The sequence below is a fragment of the Fundulus heteroclitus genome, chromosome 21, assembly GCF_011125445.2.
Source record: "Fundulus heteroclitus isolate FHET01 chromosome 21, MU-UCD_Fhet_4.1, whole genome shotgun sequence".
NCBI classification, from domain to species: Eukaryota; Metazoa; Chordata; class Actinopteri; order Cyprinodontiformes; family Fundulidae; genus Fundulus; species Fundulus heteroclitus.
This window is the reverse complement of record NC_046381.1, coordinates 481,113-501,800: the sequence shown is the minus strand read 5'-3', so window position 1 is coordinate 501,800 and position 20,688 is coordinate 481,113. Positions and strand designations below refer to the sequence as shown.

Here is a 20,688-nt window from a genome sequence, read left to right as displayed (position 1 = left end):
ACAATTACAAACCCCAATGTATTTTATTGTCCTGTTATTTAATGGACCAACACAGGGCAGGGCAGATTTGTGGCATGGAAAAAAACAAGGCTTTGAGAGGAGGAGAGAGGATAGTAATGATCTGAGAAGCAGTCCACAGGTTGATGGTGACTTTGGAGGAGCTGTAGAGATCCACAGCTCAGGTGGGAGAAGCTGACAGGACAGCAGTTTGTGCTGAACTCCACAAAGCTGGCCTCTATGTTCGGGAAACCGGCGAGAAATAAATCCTTGTTTGCAGTTTAACACAAGTAATTTATTGGAGACTGCTGCTCAGGTCAGATGAGCCCAAACTTTATATGCAACAGGCCACGTGTGGAAGAAGACCAACACTTTTCAGCTCCCCAGAGGTAGTTTGTGGTGAGAGCATCATGCTGTGGAGATGCTTTTGTTCAGCAGGGAGGGAAGGTGGCAGAGTTGACAAGAAGCTGGAGCTAAAAGCAAAAAAAAAAAAAAAAACCCTGGAAGAAAACCTATTAAAGACTGGGGAAGAATTCACCTCCGAGGAAAATAATGACCCTAAACATACAGCCGGTATACAGCATTCATGTGTTAGAATGGCCCAGATGTTCAATAAAGACATTTTGGACACAGATGTTTTCCATTCAATGATTGATACTGAGGTCCATAGTTGGAAAGAAGAAAAAACATCAAATTCATGCTGTATTCATGCAAAGCTAGCAGAGCTGCACCGTAAAGAACTGCAGCTCTAACTGCAGTGAAAGGGAGGGCTGGAAACAAATGCATGCCACACTTTTCAGATCTTTCATTGTTGTTGACTTTGCAAACCATGTAGAATTTTCCATCCACCTCATGATTATAAACTACTTTGTGTTAATCTGTGACATGAATTCAGAATTATCTTCACTCTGTCATAATTGTGTGCACGATCAAGAAACAGTAAAGCGATGAGGTCTGCAGACATGTTAGCTGGACCTTTCCTGACCTGTGCAGGTCCTGGATGGAGGGAAGATCAACCCTGATGATCCTCTCTGCAGCAGACCTAATCTGGACCAGTTCTGTTCTGTGGATGAGCCGAACCACACAGTGATGGAGGAACACAGGACGGACTGCATAGTGGATGCATTGATGGCATAGACATATATACGTAGACGCGTCATAGGGCGCAGGTTCGCACGTCAACGTCACCGCCATATTGTATGTGGCAGAAAAAAGTTGAGTTCTGTTATTGTGAACGTGGATCAGAGAAGATGCCTCATTCCTGTGCTGCATGGAAATGAATTCTGGCTGATTTCACTACTTGTATCTGCCTTCTATAAATTAAGGCTGCACCATGTTACAAAACTGGACACACTAAAGCTGCAGAGTGGCAACACTAGAAAAAAGCTGTGCAAGACCATTCTTTTTCAAGATTTTTAGCTTGCATAATGCATATATATATATATATATATATATATATATATATATATATATATATATATATATATATATATATATATATATATATATATATATATATATATATATATATATATATATATATATATATATATAAAATCACACAGCTATTTATTTGGCTTATTTAGAATACTTGAAAATCTATATATGCACATCTAAGATTAATAATAGGAGAAAAAAGACCTAGGACAGTAAAGTAAAAAAAAAAAAAGTGGTAAAGTTATGAGAAAAACGTCATATTATGAGAATTAAGAGGGAACATTTCCAGAATTAGTAATAACCCTAACCCTTTGCAGAATTATTTCACTTCTGGAGTAATAGGGCCAGGTTAGATTATTTAAATTTTTTTTTTCTTTACGGGAATAAATTCAGGAGTATGAAGCTAAAGGGATACGAAAATAAACTTGTTAAATTACAAAAATAAAAATATTACGAATACAAAGTATATTCAGAGATTAAAGTCCCTCTGATACTGTTTAAGTGACTGAGTAACAGCAGATTTGCCACATTTAAGATGGCGGACGCTCTGACGCATCGCAGCATAGGCAGAACCCGCCCAACGACGCGTCTACGTATATGATGTCTATGTTTGATGGTCCCCAGTTGTGCTTCTGGAGGTGCAGCAGGAAGTCCAGTCTCTGCTGTCTATGTGTGAGAAAAATCCCAATAAAATAAACGTTTGTGGATGTTATGTGACAAATCCTAAAAAATAAAGAGCTACATATGGGTATAATCTGATGTGGTGAGATCGTTTACTCATGTGACCATCAGCTACTCCAACTCTAAACAGTATTTATATTTAAAGCTTCTCTGAGGAGAACAGCTGGACAACCAACTCAGGTTTTGTGCACAGAAATATGTCATAAAACTAAATAATTGCCAGGAATATCAAAAGTAGCCAAATATCAACCTATGACAGAGGTTGTGAAACTATATGCAGAAGGACAATGTATTTTTATTACAACTATTATTCTCTGCAAAGTTGACAGAACCAGGAAGTTCTGTGCTTAAGGGTGATTTGCCATTGTTGCATAAATATATTTATGCATAAATGTTGGTGTTGCTGCTTTATGTTTTTCCCAGCTTATTGCAAATACTGAAATTGGGTTTGTTTTCTTTTTTTTTTTATCCAGAACATGAACGCTTCCATCCAGATACGGATGCAGGAATAAATTCAGAGAAATGTGGCTGTAAAACCTCAAAAAATACCCCTCACAATAACAATATGGGTTTAAAATGTAGTTCTTTTGCCACTCTGAGTGTAATAGTGATAAAAAAGGATTTTCTTTTGCTCCCAGACAAAGAAACAGCATCAACCGCCCACGACAGCGCCGGGTCCACATGTAGTACAGCGTGTTGTTTGAAATAAAGCATGCACCTCCAGCTGACACGCTACCCAGCTCCAGCGGTCTCGTCTAAGCGGTTATTACGGCCTGAGTTTCAGCCGGTACCTGCGGACAAATCAGACTCCTGTTTATTATAGCTTCTAAAGTCCTTTCAGCGTTCTGTAAATTGTTATACTGTCAATCAGCACTTCAGCTTTTTACATTTCTGCAATGCCACATTCCTCCGAGCGCCTGACGGATATGGTAAAAAGATTTACTCCTGACAAAAAAAAAAAAGAAGAAATGTTGGGTTTTTGCAGTGAGCGTTGCCTGCTCTGTTTACAATGACATGAAAAAGAATACAGTTTCTTTTTCTGTTTTTGCTTATGTCTTTGTTTGTGTAGAACGTCTCCTATCAAACTAATTTTAATGTCAGAGAAAGATAACCGGGAAAAAAAAGCTGTTTTCAAATAATTTACATTTCTACAGGGAATAAATCTATCCAAACGTGGTCCTGTGTGAAATACTAATTACTCGCCTTTAATTCTTAAATAAAGAAGCCTTATTACCACCCGACCTACAGAATCTGTGCATTACTTAAATAGAACCTGTCTGACAGCATGAAGTAGGCCAAAAAGTGTCAAAAAACAACACATCATGCCTTCATGTAAACAAATCTAAGAACTCATGAGAAACAAAGTCTCTGGCATCTATCAGGATTATAAAGTTATTTCTAAACCTTCCCAAGAGTGGATGCCCTCCCAAATTTACATCAACCAGAGGGTTAACATAAGATTATAGATTAATCTCAAAATCTCTGATGGCAAATATGGCAAGCAAGATCAAAACCAAAGACATCCAATGAGAACATAACGGTCTAGTTTATAATCCCCAAAACATCTTAATGATCCTGGTGACCTTTGAGAAAACATGGTGGGGACAGACGAGACAAAAGCAAAACCTGTTGGTAGCAGATCACATCGTTATAAATGACATTAAATCTAGAAGAACACAGTAGAGGGATTGTCTGTGGCTTGTTTGCTGCTCCAGTAGAACTTGTAATTGATAAAAAAAAAAACAGGATCTCTGCTCTCCAACACAAGATCCCAAAGGCGAAATGTGCAGCCAACAGTTTGCTTCCTGTTTAAATCAAGTATAGCTGCAGAATTAGCAACCGTTTGGTATTAGTGTGAAAGTAAGACATACATTTATATTTCTCCAGTGCAACCACAGTCACAACTGTTACCATGTCAGATTTATTTGTGATTAAACAAAGAAAAAAAATCTAAATTTTTGAGCCTCAACTAAAGTTTTTTTTTCTAAATAAACAATCAAATAAACTATGAAAGACGTTTTCAAAACATACGAAACACTTCAGATTGTATTTATCAAGTTCCCTACTATAGGTGCACCAAATTTGGACTGAATCAGCTTCAGCATTTTTGATCTAGAATGATCTTTGTGGCTGTTGTGCCAGGCAGCATTGTCATTTTGGCACAGTTCAGCCAAATGTGTTTTTTACCTCATAAAAGGGAATCTGGTCAAATAAAAGTGCTGATTTCCATTGCAGGACTCTTCCTGCATACGATAAAGAGGTCACAATATTTACGCTGTATACCGTCAACTGTGTCCAGAGTAGTTTGACTAAAACTTTTATCACCTCTGTTATGTGCGGTAGGTCACCTGACAACGTGGCAAATAGATATGAAATAGTTTGTTGGAAAGGCGTGACTCTCTAGTTTCCAATGATACCAGCCATGAAGGGCAGAGCAGGAACATATCTGTGTAAAGAGGCATTTCTCCAAAAAAGTTCCTGTCCTTTAAGTAGGATTTAAACCGTCCAATAGAACCAGCACGGTGGTTCTTCCACAGTCTGTATTTATATGGATGTTGTTAAACTTCTTGATAAGGGCTCTGTACTGTGGTGAGAATAGAAACCTGACTGCAAAACTTTAAAGCTGCTGGTCATTGTTAAGAAGGTGTTTAACTATTGAGAGCTACTGTTTCATGCTACTGACCTTAAATCTCTGCAGAGAAGACTGCGCCACAGTTCCTAAAAGACTCATTGCTAGTTATCGGTGTAAAAAAACTTTACATTTTATAAATAGAGTCAACATCTGAAAGAATTTTGTACCTGCTCAGCTTATCTTTGTCAGATATTAAAATTAGTTGGATGATCTGAAATATTTAGGAGTGATTAAAATAATAATAAAAAAAGTAAAAACAGAAGAAATCTGTGAAGGGGAAGATAATTTGCCATGGGACCAGTTCTCCACAGCAACAAGCACCACCTACTTTAAAGCTCATCCATTACAAAAATGATGTCCATTAACGAGTCGCATCAGAAACCTCATTTTATACATTACTTGTTATTATCTTTTATTCAGCTGCAGCGTAATCAACATGTACAAAAAGCAGCGCTGAAAGCATAAATCATCTGTAATGTCATAAGGTGGCATTAAGGCCTTGTTATCGGCTATTGTGAGCCAGTGTCTGTCAAGGTGCATTATTATGTTTGGACAATTATAAGAATTAAACCCAACATAAGGATTGTAATTTATGAAACTCTGCCTCATTGTGTGAATACACCACCAACCCCTGATAAAAGTATATAATCTGGGAAAAAATGAGCTACGAAAGTGTTCTCAACACGTCTGACAGGATGTAATGAAACAGGCAGAGCAGCGAAGCGTGGCCATGACAAGTAGCAGTGGGTAAGCGGTGGGCAGGGGGCCGACGATGGCAGCAGGGTGACAAATACGGACTCCAGATTGTTGCTGACAACTGATGTGAGTTCATGAAAGAGACTCCACAGAAATAATAAACAATAATACTTTTACTGTGTTGCATTCATGAAATAATGCTAATTTCTGCTGCTACACTAAGCTCAAAAGAACTGAATCAAAGGTTTCAGGAGAACGGTAAAGGCTATGCATGGTAAATTAAGCTCTTAGGAGCTTTTTAAGCTCCTATATTTTCAGGTCCTTTGCAAGCAATAACCTGGAATATTAGATTTCTCCCTCTCATTGTTCTGCTTAGGAATGACCTATTATACTTCATTTTAATATTTATTTAGGATAGGTTTATGGGCTTTAAGAAACATGTTCATTACATTATTTTGCACTAAATTATTCTCAGATAGTGATATTTCACCTCTCCAGTTTCACCTGTTTTGAGCTCCTTTCAGAATGAGATGGTTTTGTAGCTGGCCATGCACCCAACTCCACATTTACACACAGACTTTACACATGTGAAAATGGCTGCAATGCACAATGGCACAAAAGTTGACACTGGGTCAGACCCAGAAGTTGGAGAAGAGGAACCTCCTGCACAACCAGCAAAGAAGCAGTAACAGTTTCTGAACGCTGGTAAGTAGCCTATTCCTACGACACTGCCTCAGTCAAAGCCACGTTTCTGCAGCGTTAAACTACCCTCGTATATCTTATCAACTGCCTAGAAACATTTATCTTATGTTTTTTTAGAATGTGTTGGCTTGGGTAATACATTTCTTGCATTTTAGTTGTTTTACGTCAGAAGAGTCTAAGAAAAATAAGATGTTAGGAGCTCTAGCGTCCATATCTGAACTCCAATGCAAATTAGCGTCATGCTAACTGTTAGTTGTCCGTGTCTTTTCAACAATAGTTGAGTGTGAAGGTGCATTCATACCAAATGTGAACAAACCAGATTTTTCTCTTTGATCACTTGAAATTTCGCATCTCTTGCAAACAATTCTTGCGGTCAGCGTGGCGAACTTTCACCCAGCTCGCTTCGCCGCGTAATCAAATAAGACAATAACAATGCTGTCTGGGATGCCGAAAGCCATTAGGCAGTGTTGCCGTCACTGGGTCCACCAGATCGTCTAGAGACAGTCCCTTCCAGCGGTACTTTCCATCTGTCCAGGGACACAAACTACCGGCGCTCTGTCCCTGCTGCAGAGTGCCTGTCCATCTGTCGTCGGTCAGTAAGTCAGTCAGTCCTCAATAGAAATATGGTCTAACTGCACTTGTCTAAATATGTAACGTATAAAAAACATATTTGGGCATAAATAAATGGATGAGAAGGATTCTTAACATGACACGAATTGACTAAATGTTCTGATTGTTGCCAGATTCACAACATTCGTATCACTCGAAACGCGTCGTCGTCGGTGACTGCAAATTTGCCCCTGATTGCGCCTTTACATTGCATAAACACGTTAATCGCTTGATCTATTTGTCTTGTACGTGTTTGGTGTGAATACACCTTAAGGGAATTATATGCACATTTCCTTTAACATTGGCATGTATTAATGCTAATGTTAAAGAAGAAAGCTACACGTTTAACTCCTCCCAGCCAGTAGGTGGCGACCTTGCACGTTTCTTGTTCTAACCTTTAAATGTTCTGCTTGCCAGCTGGCTGCCAGATCCGTTTGCAGATGTATTATTTTTTTTAAAATGCATTGTTTTGATGAAAAAGCTGTAGCTATAAACTTTAAGTTGTGCATACTCCAATAATAATTATGTCTTCATTAAAAGATGTGATATAAAAATCATGTGTTACACTCTTTTACGCTACAGTTTTATTTTTGCTTGGGTTGCTAGGTGAGGGCTGGTGCGAGCTGATTTTGACGTAATAACTGGGAGGGTTTTTAAATGGCTCGTTTTCTAGACACCAACAAAACATTTACTTAACGTTAAAAAAACAAACAGATTTTTAACTTTTTAGCACTTGGACTGTTTATAGAAGCAGTGGAAACCCAGATGGAAGTTCAAAAAGGTGCAAAAAGGGAATTTTTCATAACAGGTCACCTTTAAAAATATTTTTTTTTAATGAAGTCAAATGCATGAGGCAGCTATGACGATTTGACTTTGAGACTCAGATTAGGAAAGCACTTAAGCATTAAAAATAAATATAAAATCTTTAGACACGACTGAGACTTGTGCCCTAAGGTTTGACTTGGACTCCAGATCTGGGACGCAAGTCTTAGTAACGTTTTTTATCTCATGTATTGAAGAGTGACAGGAAGCAGATATATGAGCTACAGAGTCCAGCTGCTAAGCCTGTTTAATTGTGAAAGGATGAGCTGCTTATTAGCTAGAGGTGTTGGTGGATTATTATGGGATGCTAATGGCTCATAACAATGTTCAGTCGCTGCAGCTTCATAACGATCGCATGAATCTCTGCTATGGTCAAGGCTGCACTTGTAACTTGGAGTTAACAAGACTGCATCAGTGCCAAACGTATAAAAACTAAGAACATGTATTCAATGAAGTTTAACTATTTTGTTTTGGGTCAGCTAGTGCGATATATGCAAATGCATTAACCTTTATAACCTTATAATACATCTTCTGTTCCCTGTGTTCTATTCTGCAAACTTAGGCCATTTTTATTGATAATAAATTTTAAGCAAGACGGTAAAGCTTAAAAAAATGACAACATCTGAGATCTGGCTTCTTATGCTGTAAAACTGAGTTGCAGCTGTGACTCTATCATAAATTAATGTTGATATCAGTATTGCCTTGTTTCACATGTTTGAACTTGCCGTTCCAAATCGTGAATCTAATCATGCGGTTATGCTGACTTTTTGAGCCGTATAAACATGCGATATAAACATGTTTTGAAAAGCATGAACGCCTGTCACTTTTGTCTGTGTGCACGGTGAAATAAGTAGCATTATCGCTGAAATGTGCATCATTTGAATAATAAAATGTTTATTTGCCCACAGTGAAAACAGTAATGAGAGCAAAAAGTAGCTGTGACTAAATTCAGAAGATGAATTAGTGCCAATTAAGTTCCTGCAAAAGCCGGAGACTCCCTGATGAGTGAGACATCTTCAGGTCAGACCACCGCGGGGGAAAATTCAAGAATTAAAACGAGCGTTTAGCGCAGGTAAAAGTTTAACTCGGGGAAGTTTGAGCAAAAAGATTACAAAAACAGGCAACAGTTACTTCTAGGAAACAAATATTTGCAAATCCTAGTATCTACCTAGATTAAATGCTAACATTTTCCCGCTTCATGCAGAGAGAAACCCACAATAGTGAAACGAGGCTCCTCTGACGGTCTGATCAATTGATGATAGAAAAGTGGGCACGGCAGGACTGAAGTTTCATTATTTTAATTTCTTTATAGGAAAGCCTCAAGCATTAAGTCACATTACATTTATTCGTAGCCAGATGAGACTGTTACACAAATGAATCTAACCGTTTTATAATGAGGGCTGCTGGGAATTAAATTATGGACTGAGAATGTGCTCCGTGACATTATCACCGTCTGTATATTAAATCAATAAATCATAAACATATTTTAAAACAGTCATTTCATGCTGCATTGTACTCACGGTGTTAATTATAACAAAGCAGGAATGAACATTTTATCTTGCAGCTCATTTAAGATAAAAACAAGGAATCAGCAACCATTATTGTTTATAGGGGTTATAGGCCTATTTTTGGGCAGGCAGTGTTTTAGACTCCTTGCACACCAGAGTAAGACCTTAGAGTCTCCATGATATTCAGGATTAAACGAGGAATCCACACTTATGGCCAACTTCCCCATAAAGGTGGTTTCTGCAACTCTACAGTCAGTTTCAGCCCTACTGTGCAGAAGAAACCAGTCAGTGTTTTAGCAGCTTGTTATTCAGCTCCAGCACATTCATTTTGCACAATAATTTTCTATTTAGTAGCCTAACAACTCCAAATGTATAATTTTAGACACAAATATTTCTGAGACCTCTTCCTCTCCAACAAAGAACATACAATTTACAACATACAAAGTGATATATTTTACACACCCTATATAAAATTGCAAAAAACATGAGGAAAATATGAATTACGATATAAACTAAATTTGAAAGAGTACTTTTTTTTTTTTAAAGGAACAAAAAAGATTCTTTTTTTTTTTTAAATGTGATGTTTCCTCAAAATTACCTGTATCAAGCTTTAAAGGGTTAATGACTAGAGAGCATCATTAACCTTCAGAAGAGGAAATAATACTAATAGGGATAATTTAAATTGTGAATTAGATTTACAATCTGACTTTAAATTAACTTTATTATTCGTATTACTCAGTCTTGGGTGTAAGTCTATGTGTCTTTCCCACCGTCATGCCCAAATGTTCCCATTGTGGGACAATAACTGTATTTCTATTTAATTATATTATAAATTACATGTAAGCATAAATCTGTAGCTAAAAAAATAAAAGCTTGAAAGCATCAGTCTGCGGGGAATTAATCTGTGTTCTCCTTAGTGACTGAGATAAGTAGAATATTATAACTTATTGAATAACATGGGTAATATTTACTTTGAGGTACAATTCAAGCAGAAGGACTGATTCAAGAAAATATTTTATTAGTTTTTAAAAAAGGTAAAACTCTGATACTTTATTGGAATACAAACTATAGTTACTTTTGTACTGGCTATAGAAGAACCTAATTAAAGGAAAACTTTTATTCAAATTGCAGATCAGTCCATCTTTTAAACATTTTTAAAGACTTAAAAACATATTTTGGATGAAACATCCCTAATAGAATGGTCTTTTTTGTTTTGTTTTTTTACCTTGTAAATTTGCAACTAGTTTTAGGCATTTCTAATAGTTCTTACTTTTTTGTTTTATGTTTCGATCATTGCATGGTTCATTTCTTCTATTTCCCTCCTCAAGTGGTAACTTGAAACAATCAATTTAAATGTATAACTTGACAGTGATGAGACTCATAAATAGCCTCTCTGCGTTTTCTTACCTCACCAGAACATTTTATCTCTTCCCTCCTGGATTTGCTATGAATTATTTTATATTTATTGCACAAAAACAAATCCTGCCATGACCTGTACATGTTGATGCTCGCAGGCCAAACCTCCTGGATGAAACAACGCTGCCGTTTCCAGCCTCCTGCACGCCGAGACGCTGCCAGGACGATACCTGACCCCCATCAGGACCACAGGGGATGAAACCATCCTTTAAACCATCAGGCTGTAGTTTTATTACAGGGTCAAGGCAGTCTTTGCTGAATACAGTCTGTGTGATTTCAGTTTATTTCAATCAGGGACAAAACCTTCCAATGGCGTATAAATATTATATTCTTTCTATGGTATATTAAGAACATTGTGAGGAAAAGCATTTCAGACTGCTTTTATTTCCTGCATAATTGGACTTTCGAGAGCTGTGTAAACATTTTCTCCATAGCCATAGTCTTCAGCGCCAAGGGCATCTACTTCTTTGCCTCCTCCTGAATGGTTTCTGCACAACTATTAGGAGAGTTGCTCATATTCTTTGTGTTCTATATCACCAACGGATTGAAAAGATGACCAAACTTCAACAGCAACTTAATCCTTCAAACTTTGCTCCCTTTTTGTTCTCCATTTGTTCATAGAGGGAATAGATAATAATTAGCTGTTCTGTCTTTTGATGAAAACAAGACGGCGAGCAGAGGGAAGTCGTCTGGATTTACCCTCTTTTAGCAAAAAAAAAAAAACACTCCAGCCACACTTTATGTGCAGAACTGCAAATCAACAGAAAGTCGGCGAAGAGTTAGCGGATGAAAAACAAATTAAAGCATGACAGCCGCCTTTTAAACGCTGTCAAATGTCACAGTGAATACGTTTTTCAAGATGAGGCGGGGCGCTTTATTGCTGCAAATCTGAACAGGAACGCAAATGAACACCTTGGAGCACGTTCACCATAAATACATTCAAGTAGCAAAGTTATCATGTAAGAAAATATGCTCCGTTTTCTATGAAATTGCACTGAAAGGACAAAAAAAATGACAGAGTTTCTGAGAAGGAGCCCAGTTTCTCTCAAAGTCTCGCTCTCGTGTTGGGGTAGCTGCAGGAGAAAACATCACTTTGGATGCTTACCCTGACAAGTTTGCTTTTATACTGCAGGAAAAAAAAAAAAGAAAAGTATCTTGGGGGCAGCTTTAGCTCGTCAGGCACCTTGCAGATAGTGAATTTGTAGCTGTAGAGTCAGACTCTAAAGGGCTGGAGCTCAGGGAAACGAGCCTCCGCAGCTTGAACAACGTAAACCAGTTAGTAATTCCTCTTTTCATTAAAAAGAGCTGTTTTTAAATCACCTTGTTAGTATAATGAAACTACTGATACATCAATCACCTGCTGGCACACCGAGCTGGAAAGAGGCTTACGCCCACTCATCACGCTCATAAATGCAACATTAATATTGTCCTTTGAAAGGTTTATTTGAACAGTTATTTTTCCTGGGTGAAAGGATTATACTAAATACATTGGAAATGATTTACAAAAAAAAAAAAAAAAAAAAAAAAAAAACAAGAATTAGAGGGGAAAAATTAATTATGATTTCATTTTCAGTTTCTCACAGAGTCAAAATCAGAAACACATCCTCAGATAAAAGCTCCGTGAACGTCTTCACTTTACAAGACCGTTGACTTATGGTTAGTGGTCATGCTGGTAGTTTCTGTTTGGCAGCATTAATAAGGATTTGTCTCTGATTGCACCGACTAATGCACTGGAGACAAGACTTACAACAGTTAGGGAAGTCTTTGGAGACATTTCTAAACAAAAACAGGTTCCTACACCAGCGGTCCAAACAACTGTACATGAGCACTAATTATTGAAATTTTGAATTGAGAAAGCTTCTTGGATAGGAAGCGAAACGTCTTCAAACTACGGAAAACAGTCCAGTTGTTTTGCTTTTTACTGTTTTTGGAATGTAACTAACCTTCTTATTCGCAAAAATCAAGTGTTGTTTTCATAAATACATATTCTGCCAAAGCCTAATAACAACGATCACATTTATGCAGCCAAAAGGAGACTAACTTGTCAGCCTTGCGCGTTCTCCTTGTTTGCACTGCAAAAAGGGAACTAAAAATAAGTAAATAAGTATTTTCTTAAAATATGTATATTTTTCTTTGATTTGAGCAGCTAAATAAGACTATTTGCCAATGGAATAAGAATTCCTACCTCTAAAATAAGATTATTAGACATCCTGCACCTGAAATGAGATGATGGAGATGAATTGTTCTCATTTTAAGTGTAAAAATCTTATTCCATGGGCAAATAGTCTGATTTACCAGCTCAAATCAATGAAAAATACACTAATTTCAAGAGGATTTTACCTACTTTTAGTTCCCTTTTTGCAGTGTGGATGAAGACGGACTGTGGAGACGTCTGTGGATGAGCAGTAGAAACAAGCAAAGACGACCGTAGATCATTATATTTGCCGTTTTCTGCTGAAAAACCATCTATACTTTTTCCCCAGCGAGAGAGAAGAGAAAGTAACCAAGAAAGGAAAAAGGAGTAATAACCAGAAGAAAACAAGAGTCTAAATCAAGAATTAAGAATCTTTTACTGTCGCCGCATGTTAGCGTAGTACAGTTATTATTACCAGACGAAGATAATTCATGAGGGAGCGGGGATTCAGAACGGACGCAGAAGTTGCAGCTTTGTGCCGGTCAGCTTAGTTAATTCAATATAACAGAGAAGTTTATTGTGTCGTAATGTTAGAAACAGGGCAGTGTAAAGCAGCAGCTACTCTGTCTTCCAGGCAGAGACGGCTAGTTTGTTCATTTTTATCTAATTTTCACTTCATCAGACGATTTCTGAGTCTTCCGGTCACCAAAAACCATTTCACACGATGACCGTAGCTGTTAGCTATTAGCAGTGGCCTGGTACCAAATACATGGAGTACATGTTGACGTTGTAACATTTATGATACTCTGCAGCTTCCTTAGTAGTTATTACACGCTTAACAGTGAGGTTGTTTATGATTAATTTAGCGCACCACTGGATGGGAGTAAATCTAACACACTGGGGGTTTAAAGTTCAACTTACATTAGCTGCTGCTCCTTCCTCTTTGAGAACAGTTTTATGTTCAGATGCTAACAAGAATGTTAGGTGGAGTCGAATCAGGGCTTTCAAACCTGAAAACACACAAACATGGAGGTGGTCAAGTCATGCTGTGGGGTGTTTAGCTGCCACTAATACGTGGTAAATGGTAAAAGGAATAATAAGTACTTTTTCTAGCCATACAGACCACTCAACGTCGTTTAAGCTGGAGCCACGGTCACCCAATCACACTAACGAGCACACATTCATGCACCGATACAATGAGCGGTGGGCAACTTTGGGTTCAGTGCATTGGAGTGTAACTGTAGAAATCTGGAATCAAACCCAGAACTTTCAGCTACTCTTCCCACTAAGCCACAACCGCCCACACATGAGCACTTCTTTAATCTGAGTATGCAGATCAATGAACGAGGAGGACCACCTCGAACCCAATCACCCTCAAGGTTTTCATGCAGCACAACCGTCAAACCAACACATTATTATATATTTATCCTGATGTGCATGGGGAGAACCAACACCTCCAAACTGCTTGTAGTGAACAAAGTTAGCCAAAAAAGGACAGTAACACATTAAGCTTCTACCCAATCCTAGACGTCAATCCAATCCAATTACAATTATGCTTAAAGGCTTTGTCTCCTCATAGTTCTGACCACAACCTGAGGACACCACTGCACAACAACTGTCATGTGTTTCACGTATCATCGATATGTGTTTCATTGAGCAGAGCTGCCTTATTCAATTTCTCCTCAAAAAGACCAAATGTGATAAATTTAACCAATTCTGCCAAGACTTGACATTCACTCAACAGGCCCGTTTACACAACACCTAAAAACCGAGCCATGCCGAGACCAGTCCGAGCTTGGATCAGTTACCCAAGACAAGGCTACCCGTTTACACACCAAGCTTATCTCGGTTCCTTGGTATCTCCTCACCTCCTAGTGGCGATCTGCGGTACTACCACTCTGAGATTGAAGGCGGAAGCAGCAAAACAAAACGGCGGCGCCCGTAACATTCACGAAGTTATGCTTGATATTGTGATATTTCGGTGTTTGCGGAGAGTCAGGGGAAGAAGGCAACCATTGGTGAATTTATTTGAGAGAGTCGGCTTTTGGGAGGTGGATGAGACAAACGAACGTCCAATTAGGATTTACAGATGCCAGAAACAACAACAGACGCTGAGGTTCATCACGCTGCTAAGCAGAATCATCTCTGGAAATCGTGTGGCACGGTAAGGAAGCTAGTATTATTATGAATGTCTGAAATTTGTCTGAATGGAGTGTGAATCGGGACGTGCAGCCAGACACGCCGGAAAACCCGCGGACAGTCAGCTGACTGTAAGGGGATGACGCGGTCTGCTCATTCGCTCTTTATCAGATAACCGGGACAGAAAAAAAAAAACAGGCCGAGACCTGCTCAGGAACTGGTCTGCAGTTAGCGCGGTCCGATTCAGTCTGCTGACCATTTACACACAAGAGTTATCTCTTGTGTGTAAACGAGTCTTGGCTCGGTTAAAAAAAGTGTAGTGTGAACGGGCCTAACGTCTCTAATCGTTTATGCTTGCAGGATCGCAGGGAGTGGCTGGTGCCTAGCTCCAGCAGTCATTGGGTGAGAGACTGGGTCGACCCTGGAGAGGTCGCCAATCTACCACAGGGCAACACAGAGACACACAGGATATAAAAACTACGTAGCACTGCAAAAAGGGCACTAAAACTAACTCTAATTTTCTTGTAATTAGTGTTTTTTTCCCTTGATTTGAGCGGCTAAATAAGACTATTTGCCAATTAAATAAGATTTTTGCTCTTAAAATAAGAACAAATCATCTCCATCATCTTATTTCAAATGCAGGATATCTAATTATCTTATTTTAGGGGTGGAAACACTAATTCCATTGGCAAATTATCTTATTTAGTTGCTCAAATCAAGGAAAAATATACTAATTTCAAGAAAAGGTTACTTACTTTTAGTTCCCTTTTTGCAGTGCAGTCGTGTTTTTAGAGAAAACTGGAGTACCTAGAGAGAACCAGATGTGCATGGGGAGAAGCAAACTATGCAGAAAGGTCCAGAATGAGATTCTAACCCCAGACCTTCCTGCTGCAAGGCAACATTTCTAACCAATGTCCCATCACACAGTTAGTTGAGGGTATAGAAGAGCATATAAAATATTAAGCTTATATTGTATGATCATTCCACCCTGGACAAAGAAAGAAACTCTTAAATAAATAATTGAAATCAATGAAGATTCATGCTCCAGATGAAAATATGTTTGTTTTTAAATCTGACTGTAGATTTAAAACACTAAACAGACACCCGTCTGTGTGACAACATGTAGGAGACGTGTGTCTACTGAAATCCATAAAGTACAGAGCACTGGAGCAAATAAGAAGGCATTGTTATGCCTGAGAGCTGTTCCTCCCACAGAAGGGATATAAAGAGTAAAACCATCCAGATCTTGATAAGTACTTTCCACTGCAGCAGTGGAGCTGTGTGACCCTCTCAGCTCCAATTAGACATCAAGCCTCTCGCTGAGAATCCCACCCAGCTCACCTAAGATGTTATGTTTGATCTTCATTGGCTCGGCAAGAAATGTTTGTCCCTGGGGGGCACCCCACAATCTTTGCTAATTACCCCTTGTCTTCATCTCACATCCCAGAAAGGCCCAGATCTCCTCGAGTGGAGATGAAGAGAATGAAAGTCTGCGTGTTGAAGTGTGCAACTGTCCCCCCCCCCCCCGTATTATCCCAAGTTTCTACTGCAGCCTTTCAACCGGGCGGTTTAACACTCTCTAGACACCCCTGAACACACTTTACTTCCAGAGAGTAGATGTGAAAATAAAACATCTCACTGCTTTTTGCCACAAGGCTTGAAGATTTTCCACATTTATTTAAATTATTAGACTTTTTTGCACCTGAACTTGAAGACGTTGGAGTCAAAGACGGTGGTCTACAGTGCAAATGGCCATAGCTTTCACCGCTAAACGTTTAAAACTTTGCAAAGTGGTCGATAAAAAAAAGCATGAGAGAGATTCTTGGCGTTGTGGTTTAGATGTTCAGCTCTTTAGAGAACGCAGACTCTGCTGGCTTTGACCAGGTTGAACCACTTGGCTCTAGATCTGAGAATCTCTAATCCTCTGGAGAAATCCTCGTGGGTCTGAACTTCACCCTAAATGTTGAGTTGAGCAGTGAGTGGCCAAACCGACAGATGTTATTGTTAGGCTGGTAAAAGCTGCGGCTTTGAGGCTCAAATCTCCACCAAAGCTCAGCAGCCGTTTGGTCTGTTATTAAATCTCTACGAGATGTTATCGGAGTATATCATTTTTACACCTACCTGCCTACAGGGTTACAGAAATCTGGACATTTCCTGTTTCTGACAGGGGAAATTTAAATTAACGGTTGTGTTTAAAGATGCATCACAGGTCGAGTTTCTCATGGTTTTTGATCAATAACAACAAATACTGCAGACATGAACGATCGAGCAGACGTCAGTATAAAATAACAACGCAGTCACCGAATGAATGCAAAGTTCCTGTGTGAGAAAATGTGCCGGACATCAGTTACACCACATCTGTCAGGAGGAATGAGCCAAAAATTTTAAGGATGCCCAAAATGTTTGGTCCAAGTCATACAGTTCAAAGGCAATTCTTCAAAAATACTAAACACACGTATGAAAAATACTGAATTGAATTAAAGTTAGAAAAAAAAAAGTCTACCTCAGTATCTTGGCATTTAGAGAAACATGTGGTTGTAGAAATCTGCATCCAGTGAACATTCCTGGGCTAAACTGTTATATATTTATGTCTAGTGTTTCTCAGCTTCACCATTTAAAGCAAAGAAATAAAAGTTTCAAGTCAAACAAAATAGATCCTCTAGGTTATCAAGCCTCAGCCCAGAGACCCAGGTGAGTGGGAGTTCAGCTGTGTTGTGAATTTCTCTCCTCTTTGTTCCCCTTTGAGGCTCACTGACGATGCATAATTTGGCTCATAGTTCTTGACTTTAAATTAGGTATTAAAAAAAAGACAGAAACCACATTTTTCTGCTTTAAATCAGGCGTAAAGCTAAGCCTTCAGGTTCTAAAGCCCCAGCCTGGGCACTCCAGTGGATCTAGGCTCAGCTATCTTCTGTCAACTCTTATTCTTTTTTTTTTTTACTTTCTAAAAATTTGGCTTAAATTATTAACATTTGATTTAAAAATGAAAAAAAAAACATCCTATTTCTGCTACATATCAGAAACTCACTAGATAAATTGTTTAAAGGTGCATAGCCACGTTATTTGACTTTTTATGTCAGTAGCTCTCTCTGGTTGCATACAAAGTTTTTATGAAAGATTATCACCTCCTGCTGGTGTATTAGTTACTATTTTTGCCATTTTAAGCTTTGTTTTTGCTCAGTTTGTTAGCAAATAAAGCCGTTTGTGTTTATTTACAATGAAAACTGAGGTACAACAATACGTGTGCGCAGCAGGGATAAACCAGGAAGCAGCTAACGGCTATGTGAAGGCCAAACCCATGGCCACACTTTAAAACTCGTTACCACACATGCACCTTCACCTTTTTATCGACCAATCAGTATACGTACACTTAAGCGCGCACATTTAGTTCACTTGTGTACTTATAGCCACTTATCCATATTTTCTTTGTGTTTTGTTAATAATCTTTGTTTCTTACCTTCCATGGTGCCTGGAAGCTTGGCCACTCAAAAGATGGCAGCCAGGGCTGAGATCTGCTAAATACAGGGAGGGGAAACTGGACTGTTCCACCTGCTGTTGCTGGAAGGGGGAAGTTGTATTTTTATTTTTATTTTTTTTGCATTTCACTTAGGATTTGTATTTAGAGCTTGGTGTGTTTTCATTGTTCTTAGATTAGTTTATTAGTAAACTTAGCTGTACTGCTTTGTTTTGTAATTTGTGATTGTTTTATTGGTTTTAATTTCCCCTATTGTGTTATTGGTCTGATCAGCCAGTGTATAAATACCTTTGTGTGTCATTTCTTTGAAAGGTCAGTTATGATTAGTTGTGCAGTCAGTTAGTTTGGGCACAGTTTTGCCTGAGTTACACTTTTTGTCTTTTTTTTAATCTCTTTTATGACTCCGGACCCCACAGTTTTTGTAAGTTTGGCTTTTTGGGTTAAAAAAAATAAATTAAAAAATTGTTGAATTAATCCCTGTGACTCCTCATGCATCTTACCTCGCTCCCTCACAAGCTATTAGCGTCTGCCATTGAACTAATGGAAACAAAGGTCCAAGGTACAGTGAAAAAAATGCAAAAGAATATATGATTCCAACAAAGAAAAGACTGGAATAGCGCTGGGGTTACAGTAAGAACTCTGGTGTTCACTGAAGCTAAAGCTAAGCTGGTTGACATTGTTTAACGTTAGTAAAAGTTCGGATTTATTCTGCGATAACAGTGACAGCAACGCTCTTCTTAGCCCATACAGTCTGAAATAAAACAACATTATAAATAAATAAATAGATCGACTGATTGGTTCTTACCTTGGTGCTGTGTCCCTGCTTAGGTTTCAGAACAGAAATGAGTTCCTCTGTGATGTTCTGATATGAGGCTCTTAGAGTTGCTGTTAGATCGGTTTATTTAATTAATATTCATTTATACTTTTATTTATTACTAAGCTTTCTGATAGTTCTGCAGTACTGCCAGCTATATTTATTCACAAAAAGGACCTTGAAGACGTCATCAGGATGGATGCTTGGTGTATATAACCTCATTTTATCATGATCAAAGAGCTTTTGGTCTTTTTCTATAGGCATATAATGTGGCTATATACATTTAAGAGGGGTGCTGAATTGTTAATCTAAATCAGGAAGAACCTGATCTAAGTTTCTTATTAACCGCTCATGTAAATGTGAAATATTTAGAGGTAAACCGAAGATGGACGGCCTGTAGATAGACGTACAGCATGTTCTCATTAGGCTGAACAGAATCACGTCTTTATCTTCTGTTTAACTAATTATCTTGTGAAGCGAAGAACCCTGTCATGTTTCTGAGAAGGTCACTGAGTGTAGAGCATCTAACAGGCCACCAGGAGATTTTATGCCTTTGTTCCAGGAAGTGATAAACTTCTGCTCATCCAGTCCTGGTTCTGAGCTGAAGCATGTGGTCTCCTGATAGCCCGTTTGATTGGTCAGTGATTGAAAGTGGGTGTGGTTAGTGCAGAGAAGTGGAAATGCAGTGATTTTAATCAGTATTTCTTCTCTCACTCCGTCCCAGCAGTTCTGCGCTTGAGTATCCCGTGGAGTATGAAACGTCCGGCCCAGAATCAACAACCTTCTTGCCACCTAAAGGAACCACTTGTTTGGTTCTGGTAGAGAACGCTCCTCGTTACGTTAGTCACCAAATAACATCTTTTGACCCCCTCTCTTTGCAGTTTGCAGTTTAAGTTGGTGAAGTTGTGTCAGAAACTTTCGGATCTCAGAGTATATCCCTAATTTCAGAACCGACACACTTGTCGCCAGCTGATAAATGATGCAGAGCCATTCCTGAGACCCCTGACACCCATTTCTGCTCTATTTTCCTCCTTCAGCCACACACTTACAATGCAAAACTTGACGTCCACGACTTAGCTCTCAGTTTAGCGATAACAGGAGAGAAATCGCCTTTTTCTACTGCAAACTTGAACCTGAAGGCTGCACTACATTTCTAAATCTGTTGTGAAACGTTACTTTCTTTATTCCTCTCGTAGTGAAAAGTCACAACACATGATTTGGTTGATCTACTTAGTTTTCAATTTAACAGTTAGAGGAAAGACGGCTTGTTCTGCTGTGTTTTATGATCAAACCGGATCGGTGTTCATTTGGCTGCTGTAAACTTTTATTCTCTCCATCTCCAGTGAAAGATTCATGGTTAATTACATGGTTTCTACTTTTTATCTTTCAGTTCACCGCAAGGGAAGTCACTGACCTCTTTTGCTGTGAATTACCAACAAACATGAGCCTTCAGGCTCCGAAGCCCTGGAGACCAACGGGACATTTTTTTTTTCTGCTGTAAATTTATATTTTTCTGCTCGGTGTATATCAAGGTTGGAAAAAGTAGAAAACTTGATTTAATGCTTTCCCAGGTCTAGATATCTGAAATAAAAAAAACTCAACATGGAAAAAGTTTGAGTTTCCAGA

At 38.6% G+C, this 20,688-nt stretch overlaps 1 long non-coding RNA gene across 1 annotated transcript; it reads right to left on the bottom strand.

Moving 5' to 3' along the window:
* Positions 1-342: 342 nt before the first annotated feature.
* LOC118556913 lies at positions 343-18,253 on the bottom strand. The gene is made up of 3 exons (XR_004927485.1): positions 18,231-18,253; positions 13,556-13,644; positions 343-470 (listed from the first exon to the last, which is right to left on the bottom strand). It is a non-coding gene; the product is annotated as an uncharacterized LOC118556913 (long non-coding RNA).
* Positions 18,254-20,688: the final 2,435 nt, after the last annotated feature.